Raw genomic sequence first — 22,997 nt, 5'->3', positions numbered from 1 at the left:
GCACAGAAAGAGCTGCGGCTATGCTGTAAGATCTTAGAATCATAGAAGATCAGGGTTGGAAGAGACCTCAGGAGGTCATCTAGTCCAACCCTCTGCTCAAAGCAGGACCAACACCAACTTGGGGCCATCTGACTCATACCTAGAAATGACTCACTTGAAACCCCCAGATATGTAAGTAGATCAGGAAATGTCTAGGAAGATGCAATTAGGTTTATTTCTTTTTATTTCTTTATGGCCTGTGGACTTCTCTGTGCTAACCTCAAATGCTTTTGTTTTGGTTGTAACCTTTAAGCTGGACCTCAAGAAGGTTATTCTTGATGCTTAATTATTGTAAGTGTTTTTTTTAAAATCTAGAAATAACCTGAGTTTTCAAATGTATTTTCTTTCCTTTTGTTTTTAATAAAATTTACCTTTTTTAAGAATAGGATTGGATTTTGTGTCCTAAGAGGTTTGTGCACATGTTGCCAATTAGCTGATGGCAACAGCTGATTTCCTTTGTTTCTTTTTTCAGCTGTTCCCCAGAATGGGGGTTAAAAGGCTTGAGGGTACCCCACAGGATGAAATTCCCAAATGCACCTTCCTGGGTTCTCAAAGGGTTTTTTGCACTTGGGTGATGGCAGCATCTACCCATCTAAGGTCAGAGAGAAGCTGTGACCTTGAGAGTTTAACACAAGCCTGGAGTGGCCAGTATTAATTTTTAGAATCTATGCAGGCCTCCACCTTCTACACAAAGTGCCAGAGTGGGGATTCAGCCTTGACAACCCCAGAATCCTTTAAACCATTTCAGTCAAAAAGAACCAAGACATGACTCTCCTGCAATGGAGCTGGCTATATATCATGTGGTGGGGAACATGTTGAACCCTGAAAAGAAGTGAAGTAAATTACTTTCCTCAAGTTCCCAGTGTAAGAGGGGTGCCTGGGAAGGAATGTTGAGCCACTGTTCCAATTTACCATCTCATTAGCAGAACTGAGTTTAAAGGTTCACGCTAACCCTGTATAAATATAGGCTCTTACTATTTTTTGTAGGAATAGATCTGTGAAACTTCAGCCAGTACTTTCAGATGCATTCAAAATCTCTTTAATCTGTACACCTATCATATGTCATGGTGTATTAATGAACTGACAGCAGGTGAAATCAAAACCTAATCCTCCTATGTGTTAGGTGTTCCTTCTAAATAAAGCAAATCATATTTTCAGGCTTCATTTTGTTCAGGATATATCTTTTGGACTTTTTGAATAGACTATCTTTTGTATTTGTGCTGAATTGCCACCATAGTAGCTAAAATATGTTTCCTGAAGAATATTATGCAAAGCCTGCATAATCCTGTTACACATCAAAAAGCTCCATTAAAGGATGTTGCAAAGTCAATCATTCAGAAGTTAGGAAATGGTAGATGTTTGGTTGCTTGTGTTACCTTAATTCTGTCCCTCTTGTGCATCCTTCTGTGTGCTGACTAAAGCAAAGTTCCTGGAAAAATATATCTGATCATGTAATTAGAAGGCGAATTAGATGCACAAGAGGGCTGATTTTCATTTTCATGGACAACCATAACTTTTGAATGCTCGATGTTTCAACTCAAGTAGTAGCTTCCTTTATCCATATTTTAATGTAATTTTCTAATTTTTTTTAAAGAAAAAAAGTAAAACCAAGCACTGTTATGTACCACTACAACAGCTGCCTGACGTTGCACATCATCAGTTGAACCCTGCAACTTCAACATCTCATCACAGACTGCTATGGGACTGTGTACATTAGCTGAGAGCAAGAGAAGGCTGTTATTGCAGAGTGGAGGATGGAACACACGGTCCCATTGCTGGATCCTGGGGTGCCTGTGGGAACCTGGCCTAGCACTCGTTCTCTCTCTGTACCCTCCCAGGAATTAGGAGAACTCCTTCCCAATAAGGTGCTCCCAGAGGGGAATGGGGCGATGTTCTGTATACTGGAGGCAGGGGGTAGTTGTGGGAAGCCTGGCCTGGCTCTCTCTCACCTTCTTGGGAGTTGGGGAAGCTGTACCCCTGTGGGGGTGGGGGGAGGGCGTAGGAGAGAGAATGAAATAGGCCCCAACAGGCCACTGAGTTGAGGGCTGGGGGAATCCCAGCCAGGATCCCAGGGATTTGGGAATTGTTTGTACATGTTTCTCTAAAGAAGAATCCTGAATGTGAACATTCCCCTCCTCTCTCAGCTATCAGCATATCCCATGCATTTACATCATCCATAAGACATACAGATATTTGTCAGATCTCTGGGCACGTGCCATGAAGTTTTTAATTTATTTTGTAGTCTTCTGGACGTAACTTGTATGCAGTTTTGAATCTGAAATGTGTGTAATGTGGAAAAACAAGCAACAAAACCTTCCTTTTGGAATCTCTGGATATCTTTAATCTTAACATGTTGCTAAAGCCTGTTCTGTCTTTTGATTACTCTGTTGTAAAGTAAATGTGCAGTAACCAAAGTTTCTTACTCTTTTGTGATGTTAGTAGACAAAGTGAAAGCCACTGAGAATTCAATGAACAGTCATTCCAAATAAGTACATTACGTGTACTCCTAAAGTAATTGAATTCACAACAGTGGAATCATACTGTTAGTTTCAAGTTACTGTATATTATTAAATTATACTGCATATTTTGAAATGGCAACAGGAAGTATTTGTATTAGATTATCTCTTTTTTGTGAGTTAGGGGGTAGCAATCAAACATACAAACATATCCATAATCTTTTAACTGCAGCAGAACGCTGTGTGGTGTCTTTTCTGTTTGTTCTTTCTTGGTGCTTGGAACTGAAGCTGTGAAATATTCACAACAAATAAACCTAGTGGAGAAAAAAGTTTTGATGGAATCATAAAGGTGGGAAGTCTATCATCTCCCACATCTGCCTATCTCCCTGTCCAGTAATGCTTTTCTCTAATTGCCTTGCTCCCACTGTTAAAATGAAGAAGTACACTGATTTGAAGAAAGCCGTCTGGTTCCTGTATTCAACACTGGTCACCAGAGCCAGCCTTAGGGAAAAGGCACCCTGGGTGAACTCTTTTGGCACCCTTTAAGTACTGCTCCCTCAGCAGCAGGCACTCATTCAGCAGGCACAGCAGCTGCAGGTGGAGTGATGTCAGCACTGCAAGTGTCATGCTGTTAGTGCAGAGAGGGAACACATGTGAGCATCTGGCTCCTGCCCTGCAGCCCCCTTTATTCCCTTCCCTTGCTTCCCAGTGCTCACTGTGAGTCCTGTTACCCTGCCCACCCCAGAGATAACTACATTCCCTCCCTTTCTGACACTTTCCCGGTGCTTCTTGCTTCTGCTCAGTGCTGTAAAGCATGCTGATTGAGTCTCGCAGCATTCAAAGGAGCAAGGCCACAGGGGATTTAAACTCCAGCTGGCCGCAAGGTTCTGAAGGATCGTGTTTCACTGGTGGAGCCTGGCACCATGTGATGAGGTCACTCTGGATAAGTGGCAACCCCCTGCAGGGAGGAAGTGGGGCTCCCCAGGTCTGCCCATTTGACCATGGTGCCCTAGAGGTCTCCCATGTCACCCATCCATAAGGCTAGCCCTGCTGATCACACAACCACAAGTGCCAAACCCAGTTAGACTGACTGTGTATTCACAGTTGATACACAGAGTATAGTAGCCAAGGGCTCAGTTTAAGAGGGGGAGAATTACAGATTTCCAAGCCAGAGGAGTAAAGGAATAAAGCCTGACACTTGAGGGTCTGCATTCAGAGAGAATATGGGTACAGCTAGTCTTGCAACTGTGACATCCACCTATGTCCAACTCCAATAAAATACATGGCTTCTGCTACAAAGTTCTTTAAACAAATATTTTCTGGAGCATCTTTCTGGACTTAGGCTGTTTTTTAAGATCTCAAAATGAACATCCAAAGCATCAGGGACAAAGTGTGGGTGAATCACAAAAGCTTGGTGTTCTGGTTTGTTTCAGATATGCACCCAAAGTTCTGATGCTTTTCAGAACTATCTAAACCTATTGGGCCATATCCTGGCCCCTGCAACAATCTCTTTGTACCACTCTGGTGTAAAGGGACCACAAAGTGGGCTTAGCTGGTCTATGCCACCCTCCCTCTGAGTCCCCAGGATAGAGGTGTCAGGTGTGCCTGGGGAACTGAGGCTGACCATTTTGTCCTCTGGCTAGCCCCAGGATCAGGGGAATGCAGGATGACAAAGCAAATGCTGGGGGATTATTGGTTTGTTTTTAATGTGTTGTGATGTTTGTACTGAAACTCAAAAATCAATAAAAACTTTAATTTTAAAAAACAAATAAGAAACACCGCAACATTTGCTCTCCCTATTCCCCAAATCTAGGTCATATATTGCTCTCAACTTGGCTAGACCAGGATCTCTTAAGAATTGGGCTCGTTGAGTTTCCAAAATGGGCTGGAAATGCATGCAAAGAGTGGTCCCATAAGGCATCTGACACTTCTGATGGACTGAAAGATCTTGAGGTTGGCTTCTTTCAGTGAATTTAGGCACTTCCGGTTCCAGTCAAGGCTAGAAACCAAAACTGAAAAAAAACCCCACACTTACTGAAACATCTAAGAAACTCAAAGTCTCTGTCTGACATTAGTTATAGTGAAGGAAGTAAGAGCCATTTTACCTAAAGAGGTTTACCCATGTGCATCACAGACCTCCATATGGGCAAAGCAGAATTCAGAAGCAGTAAAATCCCACCCCTTTTGAGATGTAGAGCATGATTCTTCACTGCCTTGAACCTGGTGCAGTCATTTTTACCTGTGCAAAGTGAGTGTAAGTTACTAGCATCCTAAGTTGGTAATGTGTTATAGCCACTTTGGATAGTTGTAAATAGTGACAAGACAGTGAAGAATCAGACTCCTTCATGTGCCCACAAGACTCGGGTCTTGTGCAATCCTTCCACTTGGCTGGTGGCTGGGGACTAACAATGAGGAAACAAAAAGTCACCAAGATGGCAGATGACAACATTTATCTAGTTTCTGCTTGTGTGCATTTTTTTCAAAAATCTCCTTTCACTGTGAGAAGTGATGACTGAGTTTCACCCATCTGATCTCCAACTCTGAAAGGCTTAAAACGTGTGGAATTTATAACAATGGGGTAAGTGAAACTGGACTATGTTAGGTACTTCTTCAAGAACAAAAGGTAGTTCATCCTGGAAATACTAATGCCAAATTATTGTGCCAGAGGAATTTACAGAGCAAATATTGGATGTTTTTCAAAGGCTGAGATGGAAAAGGATGGAATAGCTATAGGGTTGTATGAGTTTATTTTTTAGGCTTCTAATCTACCCCACCTAATTCAAGAAGCTTTTCAAATCACATACTCTTTCAAATTCAAATGTCATAAACATGGAATGGATCCACTGATCAATAGTTAATCGGAAGGATTTCTTCTAGTCCTGCACAATTTTTTATAGCAGCAGTCGGCTCAGCTCCAGCCTAAGTCTATAAATTGTAACCAGCACAGACAGCTGTAACAAATATGAATAAATAATTGTTGCCATACCCCAAATGTAACAAATTTATGGCCACTATTATTACACCAGTGTTCACAGAGCAGGTCTAGGGATCTGAGAGAGGGTTAGTGCAGTATTGCTGAACTCAAGCATTCAAAAGTCATGAAACAGCCCCTAAAACTGTGAGATTAGCATAAAACTGAGAGAGTTAAAATACCAAATTTGGGTTCTCTTTATTTGCCTTCTGGTCTTTGAGTTTTTAGGATTCGCATTTTCAAGTTTTTCCTTGCAGCTGTGAGAGCTAGAAAACTATTCTAAAAATGACAGCTATGATTTTCATGTAATTATATGACTCCTGGAGATGGGGCTTTAAGAGTAACATTAAATATTGTGGGACTTCAGATAAAATAGTGAGAGTTGGCAGTACTGTTAAGCTGTTAGGGATACAGTCCAAACCTAAGATGCTTATTTTACATATAAGGTATGTCTACACTGCAATCAGAAGTCTGAGTGCAGCTCAGGTAGACATACCTGTGCTAGTTTTAATCTAACTAACGGTTAAAAATAGCAGTGAAGACACAGAGGCAGGGGTTCAGTGCAAGCTAGCTGGGGAACAGGCATGCTAATAGAAGCAGCACTGAAGTCCGTGCCACTGCATCTTCACCGCTGTTTTTAGCTGTCCCAGCTAGCTTAAAAGTATGCCTACTCACCCATAATCACACCATCAGTTGCAGTGCAGACATATCCATGAAGTCTGGGCTTGATTTGGCTCTCACATCCATCATTGTAAATGTGGCAAAACTCTGTTGAACTTACAGCAGTGTGAAACTGGTATAAATGAGAGAAGAATGTGTATGTGAGGAAAGAGGATCCTTAGCTCTCTACTGCCTGTGGCAGTAGTGGAGACCATATATTTGTTCATTTTAACCCTAGTGGTAGGTTTATGTTTTCCTGCTTATCTTTGCCAGGAAAGGAGCTAGAAAAATTAAGTTAAAAAATGCTGAGGTGCTCCTTCATGGGCCCTGTAGTGAGGTGGTGTGGCTCCCCGCCGCCCCAGAGCAGGACGAGCCCATCCACGGCCTGGAGTGAGCGGAGCTAGGGACCTCTAAGCCCACCCTTCAGAGGGTAAGGCAGTGATCCAGAAGTATAAAGGCTCAGCCTCAGAGCTCACCAGAAGGGCCAGCAGCTGGGGAGGCTAGATGTCTCCAGCCAAGCCCGTGACTGGGAAACCCCAATGGCCCAAGGTGCAGGCCAGGACTGGCCTGACTTGCCCTGCGGTCGCTACCCGAAGGAGTTGCCGGACCTGCTGCTTGCCCACTGCCCCAAAGACCCCTGAGTGCTGGATCCCCCAGAGAACTCCACCGACTCAGGTACTACCTGAGGGGGAGTCTGGAAGTAGCCCGGGGGCAGCTGACCCTACTGTAGCTGAAGCACTGACAGAGCCCATGTCAGTGTGCTGCGGCCAGGACTCCACTAACACAGCAGTGGATCATCTACGATGGTTAGGGCCCCAACGGGGATGCAGTGGAGTGGGAGGGTCTGCGTCACCCCTGTCACCCGCGAGTTGGGTGGCAGTCTACCCTTCTTTCAAATCTTTGGAGGCTTGGGCTCATTGCTGCTGTTTGTACTGCTACTACTCAGCCCTGCCTGAGGGCCTGAGCACCTGACTCATTGTTGCCCTGCCCTGACCCAGGGCCTGGGCTCCCTACTGCTTCTACTGTCACTGCCCAGCCCTGCTTGAGGGCCTAGGCTCCTGATTCATCATTGTTGCCCTGCTCTGACCCAGGGCCTGGGCTTATGGTGCTTATTTCAGTTACCGCAAGGGCTGTCGAGGGAGACCCCCGCGGACAGACTAATTCCCCCAAATGTCAACTGTGTGTAGTGAGCCGGTGTGGCTCCCCTCCACCTGGAGAGGGTTGAACCCCGGCTAACTCTTGTACAGGCCCCAAAAGTCCACTCAGTTAGCAGAGACATCTGCTTGCCCTATCTTTCTCATCAGTGTTTAGCTACACACATGGGACATGCTAGCCTGTCTTGTTGCTGCTTTCTGCATCACCAGATCAGAAGTAGCAAAAACAATTTTTCAAAGTAAGTTTGAAAAAGAAAAATGCTGTTACATAAATAAAATACATAATGTATTCAGAGCTGCTTCTAGTGGACAAGTGGCAAGATTGTTCATCACTGTTTTTAAGCTTACTCATGGATGCACAGCTAGAGCCATTGTGTATGCATAGTCAGTTTTTATATATGGAAATAACTAAATCTAGATCTGTTAGGTACAATTTTATATCCACTGCCGTTTTTTTCAAATGAGAATAGGTACTTGGGCACTGTGAATCCTGCCGTATTTGATTCAAAAAATGTTCACTAGTTGTTTGATTCAGATTGGTTTTGTAGAAGTTTTGAAGTGAACCTCTGTGGGTTCACTTGGAGGCTAAAGGACAGAGTTTAATACACTTCATTCTCCCAGGGAAATCTCACCCCATACCTCATTCCTATCTGCTCTGCACCCACCACAAGGCTCTCTGATATTCAATGTCTCCAGCAAGTGTTGAGGCTTCTTCTAAGAGTAAGAACAAGAAGAAATGTGCTGGTTTCCTAACAAGTGCAACTCTTTGTTGGTATGGGTACTTCCACCTTTTCATGTTCTCTGTACGTATAAATATCTTCTGTCTGTGTGTTCCATTCTATGCATCTGAAGAAGTGAGCTGTACCCCACAAAACCTTATGCTGAAATAAATTTGTTAGTCTCCAAGGTGCCACAAGTACTCCTGTTCTTTTTGCGGATACAGACTAACACGGCTGCTACTCTGAAACAACCCCATTGTAGGTTTACCACTTCTTTTGTAAGTGTGGATTGAGGTTTCTGAATGCACTGACCCTAGGTCTGAACGGGATTGAGGCTTCATGCAAATATTTCACACAAACATAGTATGCAACATTATTTTTTACCACCTTAAAATATTCTTTGTTTATTTATTGATAGTCTATTGCAATAGGGTTCCATCTAATCATCCAAGAGAATGAACTTGTTCAGACACTGGGTTTTGGTTTGAGTCTGTTTATATCAATGTCTTTTTCCTCCTTCCTGACTTCTTACTCTGGATGAACACTACTTCCTGCATATTCTATACCTCCTGTATATGTCTTCTGTCTATCTTCTTTATTTGCTTTTCTTTCATTCTCCATTTCTCTTTTCTGTTTCTGCATTAGTTATTTGTGGAACTGTCATAATCCACCAGAAGACCACCCCACAGATGTCCTCCTTCACCTCTTGTTTTTGTTTTGTTTATTCAGAAATCATTGGTGTTGGTGGCTCTTTATTTCCTCCTGGACAGGGAAGGCTAAGTGGGACATTTTATTGTTTGTTTTTTGTTTTGTTTGTGTCTGTTTTTCTAACCTATAAAACCTATAAACTCATGGAAAATCTTAGGAGGACGGGGCTGATTGCCTGACACTAAAAGGAGGTGGAAGCTCATGGACTATAAAAATGATCTTCAGTCACTGTCCAAATAAATCTAGGTTAGACTTCAGTTTAGGCATGAAGTTTAATTTGAGCTAGCAATAAACTGAGTCTTTAGAAGGGGTGATGATCTAAGCAGATGTTATATGCACTTTTGTTACCTGACATAAAATTAATTTATTTAAAGATATTTACAAATTAAAATATCCTATTCTAATATATAATGGACTCCCTGTCATTGATTTCAAGTGGGTGTATGACCCACAATTCTACACTGCAGTGTAGTGCAACATCATATTGTCTGAGATCATCACAGAAAAATTGATAATATGAAGATTTAAATATTTCAGATGAATTTTTTTAGTACATCGTCCCTTTTCTCTGTAATATTATCCCTTAAAGGAAACTAGTTTGAGTTTATAACGTGAATCATTATCTGTTAATAAAATAGTGAGAATTAGTAAGTCTGAATCTTGCCTCTTACACAATTCCACAGAGCCAACAATAACATCGACCTCCTAGTCCATAAGAAACAATAAAATAGATAAGAATTTTAATTGAAACTGGACCACAAGCTATTCTAATAGAACTCCCATTGGCAGAAAAAACAGTTTTATTAATTGCTCTTTTGATGACTTCATTATTTAGTGTGCAAAAGGAGCAGAGGGTACAGTGACTATCCTAGGAGAGGGAATGCTTGTAAAAAGCAAATCTACAAATAGAAATAAATCTATAGCTGGAGCTTAGTCTGGAATGCTTCTTCCTTTTTCAATAAACATGGATTTTTGCATTGCTTGTTTCCCACTCCCAAGGACATATATTTGTGTGATTAGTGAGATGGCAATCTCCATTTAAAAGAGTGTGCTTTCTAGAGAGAACACTAGAAGCTCCATCTAAAATGCTTTACTGAATCAAGATGAAATCGTAGAACTTGAATATAAACCTGAAATAATTCCCTTCATAATTTTCCATAAACTTCACAACATCAATTCAGTAAGCCTCTACTTTCTTAATAGAATATCTGATTTGATTTTCCTCTAGGTCAGCATGCAGGAAGGATATGGAGAGGAAGGCAGCTGCACCACTGGGAGAAAAAAAGCCATTTTTTAATTTTCCCTCCCTCCCCCACAAAAGTTAGTTACATCACACCGATCTTTGCGTATATTCATCCTCACTTCATTCCCGAACAAACATGCTCTCCGATGCTACATAGCTAACTGTGTGTCCGAGTGTTCTCTGTGGGCACATGTGGAGTGGAAGGCACCCCTGTATGCATGATACTTTTTCTTTAGCACAGACAGCAACACAAGAGGGATAGTTGAGGTATGCTGGTGGTAGCTGCATTGGGCCTCATGTTTGGGAGAAATGAGAACAATATGGCTGTCACAAACAAGCATGATGTGCAGGAGGGAGAGAGAGAGAGAACTAAAGTCACCTGGAGTGTTTTAGGCATTGCAGTACTTCCTTGCAGAACAGCAATGCTAGCAACCACAGGTGCCAGCTTCCAACTTTCCCCAGGGGTGCTCAACCCTCACCCAGGTCCAGGCCCTGCCCTCGCTCCACCCCTTCCCTTAAGTCCCCGCCCCCACCTTGCCTTTTCCTACCCCCCACCTCTTCCCACCCATTTATGCCCCTTCCGTCGAGTGTGCCCGATTCGCAATCCTCCCCACTCACTCCTAGCGCCTCCTGCCCACTGTGGAACAGCTGATCCACGGTATGTGGGATGCACTAGGAGGAGTTGATTGGTGGGGCTGCCAGTGGGTGGTAGGCACTGAGGGAGGGAAGCGGGAGAGCTTGGCTGCCAGCGGGTGCTAAGCACCCACTCATTTTTTTCTAAGGGTGCTCTAGCCATGAAACACCTGCAGTCAGTGCTTATGCTTGCAACACGCTCTCCTAATATGCCTATCACCATTTTAATTCCTTCTATCTGCTCTCAGCTTGAGCAATAATAGAAAATAGGGCAAGGCAGTACTTCTATGGCCCTGTGTACTCCATGTGGATGCCCGGAAAGACACTTATGATTGGGAGAGGGAAAACTGAATCTTCTGTGCCTTGTGGCAAAACTGATTATTCACCAGTATTGGCCCTAATTTTGTTAGTGACCAGGAAGTGGGCTGTCATGCCTAATAGCTAGAGCAGGAGTCAGGCCTAGTGGCTAGAGCAAGAGTCAGTATTCAGGAATTAGAGCCCAAGTCAGAACTGGAGTCAGAGACCAGATGCTAGAAGCTGGGACTGGACAACAGTGGATGAATCACTCAATAATTGGTGTCCTGTTCTGATGATTCCCTCTGGGACACCTGGCATTGGCCACTGTAGGAAGACAGGCTACATGGTTAGATGGACCATTGGTCAGACCCAGTGTTGCCGTTCTTATATCAGAGCCAGGTTACCTGAAGTGAGGTAAGCTGGGGGCAGGGCTGGAAAAGGAAAGGAGCTATCAGAGCTATGGGCAAATGCCTTGAGCAGCCACTGAACAACTGCTGCTGCTGGGGTTAAGAGTCAGTCTGTTAACTCTTCCAACCAAGCCACAGTGTAGCCAGTCGGGAAGCCCACTGCAGGCTCTCCAGAGAGGGGCTCTGCTGCAGGCCCCAATTCCTGAGAGACTCTCTGTACAGGATTTTTGGAGGGACAGGCATAGGGCTTGATCCTACTCCCATTGAAGTCAATGGAAAACCTGTAATTAATTTCAGAGGAAGCAGAATCAAGTGAAGAGAGAGGGGAGGGTTCAGAGAGGCCAAGAGTGAGAGGGAGAAAGCAAAGCAAAAACAATGACCCTCTGGTTCCCTTTAAAGAAAAATATATACATGTAACTATTAAAAATAGTATTAGGAACTGACGTGTACATAGCAGCCTGCATCCCCATAATCTCCCATGAACTCCTTCTGTTCACATCTTTATTATCTCCCAGAGTTTCCTTTTTCTTGTTGTGAACTTCTAGGAGTTTCATCCTGTATTTACATACATGAGTAAGAACATAAGAATGGCCATACTGGGCTAGACCAAGGTCCGTCCAACCCAGTATCCTGTCTACTGACAGTGGCCAATGACAGGTGCCCCAGAGGGAGTGAACCTAACAGGTAATGATCAAGTGACCTCTCTCCTGCCATCCGTCTCCACCCTTTGACAAACAGAGGCTAGGGACATAATTCCTTACCCATCCTGGCTAATAGCCATTAATGGACTTAACCTCCATGAATTTATCCAGTTCTCTTTTAAACCCTGTTATAGTCCTAGCCTTCACAACCTCCTCAGGCAAGGAGTCCAGCAGGCGACTTATGCATGCATGAGAAGAATGCCTTTATTTGTTTTTTAACGCTCGCTATTAATTCTTTTGTAGCCCTAGTTTCTTACATATGTAAAAAGTAAATATTTTTCTTATTCCTTTCTCACACCACTCATGGTTTTATGATCTCTATATATTCCCCTTAGTCGTCTCTTTTCAAGCTGAAAGTCCTATGCTCTTTAATACTCTCTCAAAGAGAACTGTTCCAAACCCTAATCAATTTTAGTTGCCCTTCTATGAAACCTTTATAATGCCTAGTTTATCTTTTTGGGATGAGACCACAGTCTGTAGTCGTATTCAAGATGTGGTCCATGGGATTTATATTAAAGGCAATAAGATATTCTCACTTTCTGTATCTCTTTTTATCAATCCTAGCATCCTGTTGCTTTTTTGAAAACTGCTACGTGCACACTTGTTGGAGATCCTCCGAAACGAGTATTCCATGATGCTCCCAAGATCTGTTTCTCTGTTAGTTGTAGATAAAATGAGCCTCTATATTTTCGTTCTCCTGGCGTTATATATTTTCCCTGTGCATTACGTTATTTATTTACCCACATTAAATTTTGTTTTTCCATTTTTGTCTGCCTAATCATTTAGTTTTTGTGAGATCTCTTTGAAGTCTTTCACAGTCTGCTTCTGGTCTTAACTATTCCTTGAGCATAGAATATCACAGTTGGAAGGGACCTCAGTGACCGTCGATCCTTAGTCCAACCCCTGCTCAAGTGCGAACCAGATCACTAAATGGCCCACCTCAAGGACTGAACTCACAACCCTGTAGTTTAGTAGGCCAATGCTCAAACCACTTGAGCTTATTATCTGCAAACTTGCACCACTTCACTGTTTACCCCTTTCTCTAACATCATTTCATAATAATTGGACTTAGGATTGGGTCCTAGGACTGCTCTTGGGACACCATTAGTACCCCTCCCACTTCTGAAATTACCTTTGTTTTATTTTTATTCCTATTCCTTTGTTCCCTGTCTTAAACCATTCTCAATCCCATGAAAGGAGCTTCCCTTCTTATCTCATGACAACTTAATTTATGTAAGAGCCTTGGTGAGGGATCCTGTCAAAAGGCTTTCTGGAAATCTAAGTTCACGTTTGTCCACTGGATCCCCCTTGATTCACGATATTAATGTATAACCCCTTCAAAGACTCTATAGATTAGTCAAGACCATGCATTCCTCTCACAGAAACATGTTGACTTCACTCGTGGGCAAGTCAGCTGTGAAATATTCATAGGTAACGTTACCTTCATGCATGAATGCTTCAGAATTGCAAACCTTTTGGTTGCTGGGATTGTGTTATTTAACACACTTGGCCAAAACTATTTTTCTAGTATTCATAATTATATTCAGGCCCCATTACTGAGGATCTGAGTGCCTCACAACATCCCTGGTTTGCAAGGAGGTTGCTAATATTCCCATTCTGTACAAAATGGGGAACACTGATGCATACAGATACATTGTTATGTCCAACTTACAGAGTAAGCCTAGACTCAGGCGCGAACCCCTAATCCCCTTCCATCTGTCTAAAATGTATCTGACTTAGGCTAGTACTCCTTTGGACTCAGCTCTAACCTAGCAAAGTGGGATAGATGGGAGCAGTCTGAGCCTGGAGTCTCGAATGGGAACTTGGTCCCAGTGCATCATTTGAGAATAATAAGAGAGGAAGGGACCTTTGAGAGGTCATCCTAGTCCAGTCCGCCCTGTACTCACGGCAAGGACGTAAGTACTATCTAGATCATCCCTACAAGGTGTTGTCGAACCTGCTCTTAAATTTCCAATGATGGAGATTCCATAACCTCCTAGGAATTTATTGAGTGCTTAACCCTCTGTGAGAATATATAATACTATGTCCTAAGTAACACCTCGCGCTGTGTGTCAATTTAAGCCCATTGCTGCTCTGTGTCCATCCTCAAGGTTACAAAGTCATTTTTTCTCCCCTACTCTTTTATTACAATCTTTTATAACGTTGAAAAACTTTATAAAGCCTCGCAGTTTCTCCTCTCCAGATTAAAAAAAACATTTTCTTTTCAATCTTCCTCACAGGTCTGTTTTTCTAGACCATTACTTCTTTTTGTTGGTCGCTCATCTCTGACTTTCTCCATTTGTCCACATCTTTCCTGAAATGCTGGCACCCAGAAACTGGACACACGACCTCTAATTGAGGCCCTAATCAGCATGGAGCAGAGCGGAAGAATTACTTTTAGTGTTTTGCTTACAACAATCCTGATAATACATCCCAGAACAATATTCGCTATTTTTGGAACAGTGTCACACTGACTCATATTTAGCTTATGGTCCACTATGACTCCCAGATGCCTTTCCACAGTACTCCTTCCTAGACAGTCATTTCCCATTTTGTATCCATGCAACTGATTGTTCCTTCCTAAGTGGAGTACTTTGCATTTGCCGTTATTGAATTTCATCTTATTTACTTCAGACCATTTCTCTGGTTTGTCTAGATCATTTTGAATTTTAATCCTATCCTCTGAAGCACTTGCAACCCCTCTCAGTTTGGTATTGTCTGCAAACTTTATAAGTGTACTCTCTATGCCATTATCTAAATCATTGATGAAGATGTTGAACAGAACTGGACCGAGATCTGATCCCAGTGGAACTCCACTCGTTATGCCTTTCCAGCATTACTCTGAACCACTAATAATTACTCTCTGGGAATGGTTTTCCAACCAGTTATGTACCTGCCTTACAGTAGTTCCATCTAAGTTTGCTGTGTGGATGCAGCTTGGGTCCCCCAGACTTGTGTCCTGAGAGTCCACCAGTGCTACCCTACAATCCCATGGACCAGTGTTCCCATTCTTTCTATCCCAAGACTAGCCAAGGGACTCTCAGGAAATGGAAGCAATGTCTCTGGTTCAAATACAGTCACTCAGTGTTTAACCCCTCCATTTTATTCTGCTGAGCTGCAAATAAAGTGAATAGTCTCCCGTATTAGCTATTGTAGAGATATGCTAGTGAAAGATTATAATGTAGAGAGGCTCCCCTATAAGGGACAGTATCATGGAGCTAGGCATTTTGAGATGTGCCCTGGAGGCAAGGGAGTGTCAAATGAAAGGGTAGCTCTGTACAGCAATTTATCATGGACATTCTCTAGGGGTTTTTTTTGTTAATAAAAGTGTATTCCTTTCTTATTCACTGCTTTATTGTTTAATGTACCCTAGGATTATTGTATGGTGTCAGAAGTGCCAGGTGAGAAATAGACTGCAGTCATTTTGAGGTTAACTCCTGTGCCTAAAACTGAAAATAGGAGCACATGGGGCAGCAAACAAAAAAGAACAGATGCTCATATATATATTTTAGGAGCACCAGGGAGCTTGATAAGCTTAAGAAGCTAAAAAAGCCAAGAGAAAATGTTATAACCTCCAACACCTCTGCAATTGTCTGGCAATGTTGCAGAGAACTGGAAAAAATTCAAACAGAGATTTGAATTGTATTTAGTGGCCATAGGAGCAGAAGAGAAAAATGATAATGTGAAATCATCAACCATTTTCATGTTGCTGGGGAGGAAGCATTGGATATTTATAACAATTTTGTTTGAAAAAGGTGCAAGCATGAAGTTAGGTAAAATAATGACCAAATGTGAGGAACATTGCATGCCAAAATGGAACGAGACCTTTGCGAGACAATTTTTTTATGTCCATGCAAAAAACTGATGACACATAGAGCAATATGCCACAGGATTAAGGAGATTCAGTAAGACCTGTGACTTTGGAGAGTTGACAAAGTCTCTGTTCAGAGATTGTACTTAATACCAGAATTGAGTCTATGTGAAAAGAGAGAGACCGCTCCATAAAGGAGATTTTTATGATAGAAAAAGCTCTCCAGATTTATAGAACAGCAGACACTATGAAAGCACAAGCCAAAGAGCTGAACTCACCAGAAGGATTTATCCACGTACTAAGTACAAAAGAATATAGACAGAAAAAGATTGAATCAAAAAGTGGAACCACCCACTATGAAAGCAACTGCTAGTGGAGAGACTGCATCCAGATGGTTATGTGCACCAGAGTCACTTCACTAGCCTTTTCAAGCAGCTGCTCCCTCACCTCCAGCGTTATACTAGATTCAGGGGTCAGAAGGTCACCATCCCAACTGACCAGGCTATTGCAAACTACTGGGGGCTAAGTCCTCAGTGCAGCACTCAGTCAAAGAGTAGAATGATGGGGGGTTCCCAGAGGTGTGATTCTTATAGCTGACTTTCTGTGGTTGCTTTTGAGACAGTTAATATGCTCCCTGCACTGGTCACCAGTCTATTGAATCCCCAATGCTGCTGGCTTGTCTCCTTTTTCTTGTCATTTCTGGTGCTCTAACTAAAGTCAAACATCGTGCCTCACACCACAGATTTAGAATCATAGAATGTCAAAGTTGGAAGGGACTTCAGGAGATCATCTAGTCCAACCCCCTACTCAAAGCAGGACCAATTATCAGACAGATTTTTGCCCCAAATGGCCTCCTTAAGGATTAAACTCACAACCCTGGGTTTAGCAGGCTAATTCTCAAACCACTGAGCTATCCCTCCCCACAGAATCTAGCTGTGGTCCTACACTTGGCAAAGGGCTTTTTCTTGATGGTGGCCATAGCTGTAATGATCTTGAGGTTTATAGCAGGGCATGGTCTTCTCATGCCTTCTTGAACTACAGAAAATTGCTCAGACTCCACAGGTTGGATATTCACACTAGGGCATTTGTTTATGTTCCCTCCACCAACTCCTTTACAGTTTTGTGCAGCAATACTATTTAATCCTCAGCCCTTTTCCCAGGGTAAAAGAGAAGAAGCAGTCTCTTCCTGGTGATCTCTCTGACTCTGTACTCCGCTAGTCTTGCTCCTCTCCCTTTGTACTTCCTTCCTGTGTCTTTCTTCTCAGTCTTGAGCTGATGGGCTAATTGACTCTTTGATTCCTCCAGCCTGTTATCCTGAATAGCTAATTACATTTCATTCCCCAGTCAGCCTTCTCTGGGGAAGCCAATTAAAGTCAGAGTGATCAGAGTGCTGTTAACTCCCTGCACTATGTCACAGGGTTCATTAAACAACAAACCTGTGATTGAGAAAGGAATAAACTCTTATTAAAAAACTAGAGAGCATCCATGGGTAAGCTGCTATACATCCACGGGTAAGCTACCCTTTGTTATCCAGCCCTTGCTTCCAGGGCGTGTCTCAAAATTCTTATATTCCCTTATGAGTGAATGTCCCTTATGAAGGAGCCCCTCTAAATTATAATCCTTCACAAAAATATCTCTACATCTAGCCTCCTAAAAAATACAATTATCTCTTTATATAACTTACTTTCTAACCATGCATACATTAAATTATCTACCCTACTAGTACATTTCCATCAACTACAATCTATATACCCAATGTGTCAACTACTTAGAGAAGGAGGGAATACCAGCACGTAGCTCTGGAGTGAGTATTTACCTTACTCAGTTACTTCACCTCACTTTCCCCAATTCTCCTTCTCCAGGCAGGTTATCAAGTCTCGATGAGTCTTTCAGGATGTATGATCTCTCTCTCCAGTTCTCTCAGTATTGGCCTTTCATTAGAGTGTGAGTTACTCTCTTGTTGCTTGCCAGTTTCTCCTTTGCACATTGATAATAAACAGTCAGTTGGTAAATGCCAGAGTCCACATCTACTGTCAATGTTCTGGGATTACTTTTAGATCCCTTTAATTACATAAAAATGTGTCCCCTGGGTCTGTCTGGATTATATAAAACCTTGGATGTAGCTGTTCTTTAATGGCACCCCTTTGGCCTCAAGTATCAGAAGTGTGATTCCTCAGGCACATTTTATCACCTGGGTTTGGAGATGGGTGACCACAGGCCATTTTGTCAAAATAATATTTTTGCTTCCACTTCTGATTTTCTTTCATCTTCTGTAAGGTTTCATAGTCATGAGATTTCAGCAAGTTAACAGTGATTGGTAAATTTGACCTGTTCCTTCTTCCCATTAACAGCTGAGCTGGAGAAAAGCCATTCTCCAGAGATTATTTCAGTAAACCAGTAAAGCTTTAAGCAAATCACCCCAACTACTGAAAGTCTTTTTCATAACGCTATTTACCATCCATATAGACCTTTCCTTTGATTGGGGGTAATTTGGCCTTGATATTTTGTGATGAAAATCCCAATCTATGGCAAATTGCCTAAAATCTGCAGTGGAAAATTTTGGCCCATTATCACTAAGGACTTCATCTGGAATTCCATGTCGGGAAAATATTCCCTTCATGCCAGCTATCACTGACTTACTATTAGAACTGTGCAGTCTGCAAATTTCTGGATACAAAGAATAATGATCTGTGACTATTAGATAATCCTTGATTGACAGATAAATAAATGAGTGCCTGCCTTTCCGATAAGGCCTTTGTGGGACTTGCTGAGGTTTCAGTGGCTCTGCCTGTTGGCATGGCTTGTATTTTAAGCACAAAAAACAGTTTTCTACCACATTAGTAATGTCGTGATTGATCCATGGTCAATACATGACCTCTCGAGCTTGTTGTTTGCATTTCTCAATTCCTAAATGACCCTCATGGATCTTCTCTAGCATTTCTTTCTAGAGGTTCATTGGTATTACAACCTTGCTGCCCTTGAAAATCACCCCATTCATCACAGTATATTCATGCCTGCAGTTCCAATAGTCTCTTATACTGAGACAGCAACTGCTTATTTCTTCAGGACACCCTTTAATTATGACTTCTTTAAGGATCTCCAATTATTCATCTTTCTTGTTTCCCCTCTTAGTTTTGCAGTCTTTTTTGTTAGCTGCAGGAATTGCCTTTACAATAATAGGTTTGTATCTCTCCCTCTCTTCAAGGTCTTCTCTGGTTTCATAGTGGAAGTCACCACTCTAGAAAATACATCTGCAGTAAACATGAATTTACTGGGTGTGTAGGTCACAATCAAATCATACTTTTGTATCTTTATCATCATTCTTTGAATCCTTACGGTACAGTCATTTAGTGGTTTGCCAAATAATGCTAAAAGGGACTTGTGGTCCATTTCAATATCCCCTGTCTGGCCATAAACATGTTGATTGAATTGCTCACAGGCAAACAATATCCCTAAAAGTTCCTTCCCAATCTGTGCATATCTGGCTTCCACATCAATTGTTAATTTGGATGCATATGCCACTGGCTGTCAACAACCATCATGGAGGGTCAGGGCAAGTTGCTCACAAAGGTCCAGAAATGGAGCTTTCTTCCTGTGAACATTCTAGATCTGCTGCAGGTCGTCCCAGCACACGACAATATGATCCCATCAGTCTGTGCTTGTAGCTCTGCTCCAGCACTGCTGGTATACATAGCGGTCATCAGCAACTATACTGAGAGTCATGAGCAACATCAGCCAGTTTGAGTCTGCCATGTCTATGTTGTCATCCTCCTCCACCAGGTGCCATGTCAGAAAATGCTGCCAAAATGCCATCAGCATCTCATGGATGCTCTGTCTGTTTCCTGAAACAGTAGTGAGAACCCAAGCAGGACAAGCTGTTCAAGTGGTGACTCTTCCATGTTGCGGTCTCTGGTTGCTGGGATCATGCAGTCCCAAAAGAGGGGTCTGCATGATATGTTGGCAGGCTGCAACAACTTCCTGTAAAGTGCTGCAAGGTGGACAGTCATGTTTTCCCATGGTGCACCACAAACAAGGGCTTGAGAGACTACAGCAGGTGAACATGCTAGGAAGCAGGAGCGGCTCCAGGCCCCAGCGTGCCAAGTGGGTGCTTGGGGCGGCATGCCACAAGGGGTGCTCTGCCGGTCGCCGAGAGGGCAGCAGGCGGCTCCAGTGGACCTCCCGTAGGCGTCCCTGAGGACGGTCTGCTGGTCCCGTGGCTTCTGTGGAGCATCTGCAGGCACGCCTGCGGGAAGCCCACCGGAGCTGCAGGACTAGCGGACCCTCTGCAGGGACATCTGCGGGAGGTCCACCGGAGCCGCAGAACCGGCGACCAGCAGAGCACCCCCCGCTGCATGCCGCCATGCTTGGGGCAGCGAAATGGCTAGAGCCATCCCTGCTAGGAAGCCTGGGATAGGCTGGTTTCACTTAGGTCTGCACAGTGCAATGTAGATGCTTGAGTATGGGTATGAGATCCAGGTCCAGAAATTCCAAACTCAGGGTCAATATTCAGTGTGGATGCTGAAGCTCAGGCTTACAAACACAGAGTCTGCAGGCTTGAGTCCCACAGGCCCCAGGCTTACATTGCAGAGTAGAAACATCCTAAGTGACTTGCCTAAGGTCACACAGCAAATCTCTTGTAGAGCAGGGAGTTGAACCCACATATCCAAAGCCTTAGCCTAATGCCTTAATCACCTGATCATTCTTCTGCAAGCATAGAAGAAAAACAATAATAACACCATCACATCAAACAACACCCTTCTCCCATTGGGTCCTGTTCAAAAGCATCCTTTCTCTTTTGTCTAATACTATATCAAACCTATCCACTGTGCCCTTGATTTACCCTCATAGGTAGAATATATTGGGCTAAATGAGGTGTCATTTATTAAATAAATGGGATTTCCATGCACCAGGTACAAGTACATCGAGTACTGTAACCATTTACAGCACACCATAAAAAATATGCTCTAGTAGAACTCGTACTTGTTCTAAGTCCTCCCATAGTAAACTCATTTTTCATGTTTTGTAGATGACTCCAGAAAAAAGAGGGAAGAAAAATGGCTGCACCACCCTAGTGTATTATGACAGTAACTAATGTATTAGAGAGATGAGGTATAACTGCAAAAACTGTCTTTCTCAGGCATATATCATAAAGAATACTTTGATATGTGCAATTCTTGACTTAAGACTTACAAATATGACCCACCTGCATAAAAATAATTGAACTCGATTTTATTATAATTTTCTAGTCAAATTTACTGTTAAACTACTAATCTAATCCATAAATACAAAGTAGATTAGGGCACACACCTGACTTTATGGTGGATAACAACATGATTTTACTGTATTCATAAATTATAAGCCAGAAGGGGCCACTGTGATCACCTAGTTGAGAGGTTGGCAACGTTTCAGAAGTGCTGTGCCGAGTCTTCATTCATTCACTCTGATTTAAGGTTTTGCATGCCAGTAATACATTTTAAGATTTTTAGAAGGTCTCTTTCTATAAGCCTATAATATATAACTAAACTATTGTTGTATGTAAAGTAAATAAGGTTTTTAAAATGTTTAAGAAGCTTCATTTAAAATTAAATTGAAATGCAGAGCCCCCCGGACTGGTGGCCAGGACCTGGGCAGTGTTAGTGCCACTGAAAATCAGCTTGCATGTCTCGTTTGGCACGTGTGCCATAGGTTGCCTACCTCTGATTTAGTCTGACCTCCTGCATAACACAGGTTTTAGAACTTCCTTGAACTGATTCCTGTCAGAACTAAAGCGTCTTTTAAATAGAACATATTTTAGAAATCAGGAGCTGCTCTAGACATTTTGCCGCCCCAAGCATGGAGGGTCCGCTGGTCCTGCGGCTTTGGCGGACTCGCAGGTCCGCCAAGCCGTGGGACCAGCAGACCCTCCGCAGGCAAGCCGCCGAAGGCACCCTGCCTACCACCCTTGCGGCGGCGGCAGAGTGCCCCCCGCGGCTTGCCGCCCCAGACATGCGCTTGGAGCACTGGTGCCTGGAGCCGCCCGTTAGAAACACCTGCAACTTGATTAAGAATTTGCCAGTAATAGGGAATACACCACAGCCATGGGTAAGTTGTTCCACTGGTTAGTTATTCTTATTGTTAAAATTGTGTGCATTGTTTCTAATCTGAATTTGTCTACCTTCAGCTTCCAACCATTGGATCATGTTATACATTTATCAGCTAGACTGAAAAGCCCATTGAGTAAGGAAAACAGGATTAGGCCTTAACTAGTCATCTCTCAAGCTTGTACAGGATTCAGAATAATGTATTAGATTTATAATACAACGTCTCATTACTGTTCACTGGTCTGTATAAACTACATTAGCTACGAAGGATAATATTTCATGCTCTGTGCTTGTAGTCCATTAAAAAGATACATGGAATTTATATCCTACCTCTAGGTATGAAAGAGTTAGAAGTTATGTGCAAGGCCCATTGACTTCAGGTGGAGCAGAATTAGGGCCTAAGTATATTATTTCACACACCACAGCACACACAGTTCCAAAATCATTTAATTGCCTTTTCTCTGGTTATTTCAGACCAACAGTGAGAAGCTGAGGGTACATACATTAGGGATTCAAACCTCCCACTAACGTGCTCCTAATAAGCTAGGAAATGCTCTGTAGTGGCATGAGCAGGGTAATAATTAGTTGTATTCAACATGATTTGAATAGGAACTATATAAATGGATTAATGCTTTCATTTTTTTTTCTCTTCCTCCCCTATTTCTCACTCTCCCCCACTTCTGTTGATGCAGAATAAGAAAGCTGTGCTTTTTAGAAGCACAGCATCTGCTGACTGAGGGCTCATCCTATGCAGAGTGTTATATGATATTAACGTGTTGATCAGTTAGCTCAAAAGTAACTGAGTAGGAAAACAGTCTGAATGTGAACACAAGATTGTCTCTGCATCCCAGCTACTATGGGAGAGCTAATATGGCTAAAAATGAAAACAGTGTTAAGATACAGACCATATATTTGTAAAACAACTTGTGGCCAAATTCTGCCTTAACTTGCATCCATGTACCAACACTGAGGCATGATGAGGGGTGCAAAGTTTGGCTGTTCATTTTAAATGAACTTATGCATATGACTTTAGCTTATGCTAGACATGATGTTTTTTTAAGATTACTGGCTGAGTCCTGCTGTATATTTGAGAACTTTAGATTTCATATGAAAGATAT

Source organism: Chelonoidis abingdonii, chromosome 3, assembly GCF_003597395.2.
Source record: "Chelonoidis abingdonii isolate Lonesome George chromosome 3, CheloAbing_2.0, whole genome shotgun sequence".
NCBI classification, from domain to species: Eukaryota; Metazoa; Chordata; order Testudines; family Testudinidae; genus Chelonoidis; species Chelonoidis abingdonii.
This window is presented reverse-complemented; position numbering follows the sequence as displayed.